The sequence below is a fragment of the Halichoerus grypus genome, chromosome 5, assembly GCF_964656455.1.
Source record: "Halichoerus grypus chromosome 5, mHalGry1.hap1.1, whole genome shotgun sequence".
NCBI classification, from domain to species: Eukaryota; Metazoa; Chordata; class Mammalia; order Carnivora; family Phocidae; genus Halichoerus; species Halichoerus grypus.
In genome coordinates, this window is record NC_135716.1 from 102,987,806 (window position 1) to 102,993,805 (window position 6,000).

The following is a 6,000-nucleotide window of genomic DNA, read 5'->3' on the forward strand; positions in this document are numbered from 1 at the left end:
TGTAAGCATAAACAAAAATTTACACACATAAATGCGCACACACACACACAATGACCTTATTAGGTGAAATAAGCTTGTATGTGATCTATTCGATGCTGTTTGATCTATTCTGTAATTTTCATTGATAATAATACCATTCTATTATTTTTCTATTTTTCACTAAGAACAATTAAGAATCATTAAGATCTCACATCTCCCCGATTTTACTGACTATACTGCAAGCTTGAGAAACATTCCCTTTGAGTACCTAAATCTGGACTGTTTAATGGTTACATAGCAAGGAACACTCAATAAATACTGATGAATGAATAAATGGATGGTATTTAAGATTTCTCATTTGCAATTAGAGTCCAGCCCTACCTTCCTGAGACAACATCCCACCCAGTATCTTTGATTGGGATTTTCACATGTTACTCAAACATCTTAGGTTCATTTAAACCCACTCTCTGAGCTACTTCTGCAGGGAGTTGTAGCAGCTAAGTGGTCATTTTACTACTACAAAGAAAACAAAAAACAAATTAAAAAACATGCCTTTGAAAGAGGACCCAGTTTTTCCCTTAACTGCCTCCATTTCTTACCTCAATGTGTACTTTCTAAATGATCAAGTTCTTCTTCTTTTTTTTTTTTTTTTATTTATTTGCGAGAGAGAGAATGAGAGACAGAGAGCATGAGAGGGAGGAGGGTCAGAGGGAGAAGCAGACCCCCCGCTGAGCAGGGAGCCCGATGTGGGACTCGATCCCAGGACTCCAGGATCATGACCTGAGCCGAAGGCAGTCGCTTAACCAACTGAGCCACCCAGGCGCCCCAATGATCAAGTTCTTCTTTCCAGCTTCTCTTTAACTCAGGCAGAAGACCTAGCAGGCAAAGCGTCCAGGGACGAGAACCGAAACTACCCCTCCCCTGGCACCAGCAAGACCCCACTTGTTTGACCCCAAAACCATGATCAACCTGACTTTCATTGCCCAACTGCACATACCCACTGACCTTTGTCGCACATTTTCCTTATATTAACCTAGAAGGTTTTTCAGCAATTTGGAGACACACTTCGCGACACTAGTCCTATGTCTTCCTGATGCTGGCCGCACCGAAATAAATTCCTTTCTTGTTTCACCACCACTCACCTCTCTGTCTTTGGATTTTGTCAATGGCAAGTGACTTAATCTGGTCTGTTTGGACCCCCCAGAGCCAGGGACTCTTGGGCCCTGAGCCCCAGCTTCATCTTGAAGCCAAGACAGTCAGAATTGTGTTTAGATACCAGCTCTACCATGCAATATCTGTTAATCTCTGAGATTGCTTCCCCAATTATAAATCTATACTACTAATAATTAACATGTAGGTTTGTTATATAGATTAAATTACACGATGAATGTGAAGCACTAAATTTCTAGAAAAGTCAATACATGTTAAGTGATGTTAATGCTGATGGTTATCTTGTAATACACAGTATTTCTTCTGCAAACAATTTTGTCTGTGTTCTGTGGTCCCTCTTCTTCCTTTGTTATATTTTTCTCTCTTTATTTTAGCCTTATATACTTAGCCAATTTAAACAACTGCCATGAACCCACTAATATGAATCAAGTGCTCTGATTAAAATAATTTCTCTGTCAAACGTATGATCACAATTTTAACTTTATCAGGTCAGAAAAACTTTGTTATAATGCTAATTAAAACAGTGACTTGATTACACAGAACTTCTAAAAAATTACACATGTGTGACTTTATTAGACATATACAATATGAGTGGTCTCTGGTAGAAATACCAAAAGGTAGCTATCATAGGATTGGTATGTTACATCCATTCAAAAATTATTTCCCATGCTTCAAAAAAAAAAAAAAATTCCATGATCTGTCCACTTGTCACACATTAAAACATATGTGTTTAGTGAAAAATAAGAGAAAAAGGATATTTCATTAACACTTACTCAAATACAAAATAGACATTGTGGTATAGTATTTTAAAAATCCTGATATTATGTTTTCATTTTAAAATTTCACATTTGGGAGATGGCAACCTTCTGCTTCTGACTATGATGGAGTAGCTTATGTCAGAGGAACCATTCCATTAAGAACAACTAAAAAAGCTGAATAAAAATTATAAATTAAAAAAAAAAATTCTTTAAAGGCAGTAGAGAGTAACTAGGACATTTCTGTACCCTGAGTGTGTTCTGAGTTAGGCAAAACAAAGACAAGTGTCTTGCCTGAATCATTCATGTGCATATAAACACAATTCCTTGATAGTAAGCCCTGCTCTGCACCCTGCAGGTACAGGGAACTGCATCCTAGCCTGGAAATGTAGGCTGGTCTTCAAGACGACAGCACACCAGGGAGCACAGTGGCAAGGGCAAGCAAAAAGGCTATAGTGCTTCCCAGTCATTTTTAAGTTTTCTTTTTCTTTTTTTTTTTTTAAGATTTTATTTATCAGAGAGAGAGAGATCATGAGCAGAGGGGGTAGGGGAGAGGGAGAAGAAAAAGCAGACTCCCCGCCAAGGAGGAGCCCCGCACGGGACTGGATCCCAGGACTGTGGGATCATGAGCTGAGCAGAATGCAGACACTTAACCGACTGAGCCATCCGGGTACCCATAAGTTGTCTTTTTCTTGACCAAAATTTGCAGGACCTTGATATATTAAAATGCTGCTTCTTTAAGTTGGAGCAATTGAAAATGTGAAGGAGGAAACAGAGTCCACAATCTCCTTACACTGCCACCCCTGTCTAAAGATTTGTCTTGGAAGTATTTCTTTTTAAATGTAGGTATTCTTGATAAACTGCTTGAAAATCAGTGATGTAAATCCATTTTACGAAGAAATAGAAGGAGGCTCAAAAATATGAAGTAACATTTTCTGACACCACTGATATGAAAAGGCAAACCTGGGACCTAATTCTAGGTATTCTGGCTACTTTTATGCTGCTCTTTCCACCATGCTTTTCTGTCATCTTTCCCCTTCCCTCCCCCTTTAATCAACAGCTATGACACCAATGAGTTTCCATTTAATTTTGAAAATAACTATAGGCATGAAATAACAGGAAAAATGATAAGATTGGTAACAGAGTATTAAGAGAACTCAGACAGATCAATAAAATACTAAGCAGGTCAACAAGAATTAAGGTGGAGCAGTTCTAGAATAAAAACTAAAATTTGGTTGGCAATATGTACTAGTTTGTACATCCATGTTCTCCAGCTTTCTATCTAGTATACTTTCTATTGTCAAAGTAATACTAATTTTGCTGTTTGCCCAAAAAACCTGAAATAATGAAATTGTAGTGGTATACAATACCCACAACTTGACTTTATATGAATTTTCTACGAGTCAAAAAAGTTCTACCTCTTCTTCCAATTAGACATAGATTTCCAATTCTCCATTTAGACTTATGAGGTTCCTGTACCTATAAAACTCTGCCCACCCCCAAATAAACATTAGCTCTTTGAATTATCAAACTTCTCTCAAGGAACTTCAATTTAATGCATTGGAAATGTTTAAACCCACAGTTATCTTGGCTTACTCTGAACTTTACACTATTAATATTTGTGTCATTTACTATTGTATGTAGTCTGCCTAATGCTCTTGGTCTATTATTTTACCTAATTAACTTGAGCATATCAGACATTTTATAAACATTACTTGCTGCCATGCTACTTTTGATATTTTGATGCTGATTTTTTACCCCAGATAAGCCTCCACAAATTCACGCAACAAACTGATAACCAAATTTGGCCAAGTGGCAACTAAAACCACAATTTTACAGATGCTATTAAAAATAGACAATATATGCTTCTTATTGCTTTATAAATTTTCCTATTGTAATAGTAATAAATGATAGCATTGAAGGGATTCAGGTCAGGACCCTCAGAATGTGCCACTTTGGCATGAGGATTACTTTGAGCTGAAGGCACTTGAGACCATGCGGGCTCAAGAGAAACTTTTGGCCCTCTCTTAACTACATAGAAGGATCTAAATTGGGAGTAATCCCCAGAATAAGAATTATTAGCAGAGATGAATGTTATCTGAGTGACCCATCTGTATGGCATGGTGAACATCTAATTACCAAATATCTGCTCCTCTTACTGTCCTGTGAAGTTCATTCCTTTCCCCTGAAGTCCCAGACCCTTATCTGTTCTCCTTGGTTCAGAATGAAGTATATATATATATATATATATATATATATATACCTCATTTTGCCTGTCTTTGGAATTTCCATTTCTATGTGGATTCCGCATATATACACCTATTAAATTTGATTTTCTCCTGTTAATCTGTCTCATGTCATTTTGATCCTTAGTCTACCTAGAAGGATCTAGAAAGACGACAGGAGCTCTTGCTCCCCAAGAAGGAGACAAGGCATTCTTGATCCCTGACAGCATAGATCAAAGTACATAACCAAGATACATTTTCATATATCCATATGATCATATTTCTATAGATTTAAAAAAAAGCAAACTTGTTTTTCTGCCCATATCTTTATACACAGGCATTGAATTGGTGCATCGTTTCATAAATCTCATTGGAGATAATAATTTAAAATTTGTTCACCTTCATAGAATACAGATATAATATGAGTTTAAAATCACTACAGGGAATTTTAAAGTGATTTCTACATTTATTCCAAAAGCAATGGACTTCTCTTGAATATGCTAAAGATTTTTTTTATCATGTCTCCTAACCTTTTTGCTTTATAATCATTTCTCACACCACCTAAGCTCTCCACAAGTAACATGACTTACAAAGATTGTCTAAATACATATAAATGTGGAAGATATTGCCATTTCAATTCATTCTGAGATTGTAATAGCACAGTTTTCTAGGGATTCCATTGTCTGTTCAAAACTGGAACTTCCTCAAAATAGCTTTGCACTGCTATTCAATATTCATTCACTGGAAATGGTACAATGAGAACACCATATCATGAAATGTTGTGCAAAAGGAACCAAATGTTCTATAACTCAGGGAGAAAAAGTGAATTTTAAAGGATATGCACTAAATAAATGAGGCATGCATTTCCAAAGATTTCTTTTACATTTTGTATGGTAGTGTCTCATACCACTACTTTAACTAGCCATGATTCACAAAATGCTAATTTTTATGGTGAGTGAAAAAAGCAGGTGTTCTCTGTGAATACTGATCTTTACTGCTCTTCTCATGTTAATTACATGAATAAAGCCCAGCTGCATTTACACTCCTGTTTTACATTAAATTTGCTGGGAAAGGATTTTTAACATGTAGATGATATAAACTGCTGGCATAGATATAAGATCTTCTATTTCTTTGGGATTTGTTTATCCTTAGAAATAACAAAGCCTTTCATTTTTTTTGTTGTTGTTGTTTTGCTTTGTTTTGTTTTTAAAGTATAAAGGAGTCTTACTGTCAATGCAACAGGGAAATCACCCAGGTATTTTTTTAAGAAAATACCGCCCCAAATTCAATCACACTCTAGAAAAATAATTGAATTGTGTCAATTGGTTTAATGGACTTGTTCTTTTATCTTTATATTGCCTTTGAGAATGGTAGTGAATCAAGACATTTGGTTTCAGGGGTCAAATTTTTGATGACCATGTGTGACAAACCTTTTTTTTGATGGAAGGCCTTTAGCTTGCTATTTTATGAGTTTATTCAGTCAATTTCTCTTCTAGGAATTCAACTTTTCAAAGCTTTGTAATAAAAACAGGAAAATTTAGAACTAAAAGTTTAACAATGACATGAATGTCTGATGCATTTCAAAAAGCAATTAACACAGGCCAGAATTTGATGGCTACCACAAACACCAGATTCCTAAATTATTTAGGTATGATATTTTCAGATCACAGCTTTCTGCTTTGATAATTATTAATTTAATGATGAGAATGTGAAGAGCCTAAAATGTTCCCAATATTTATACACCAGTAGAAGCTTTCATAGTATACTGAAGCATCGTTTTCAATTGATAAAGGAAATTTGTATATCAGGACCCATAAAATGGACAGTGCCCCAGTGGTAGGGCCTACATCACAAATCTAAAGCCAAGTCAG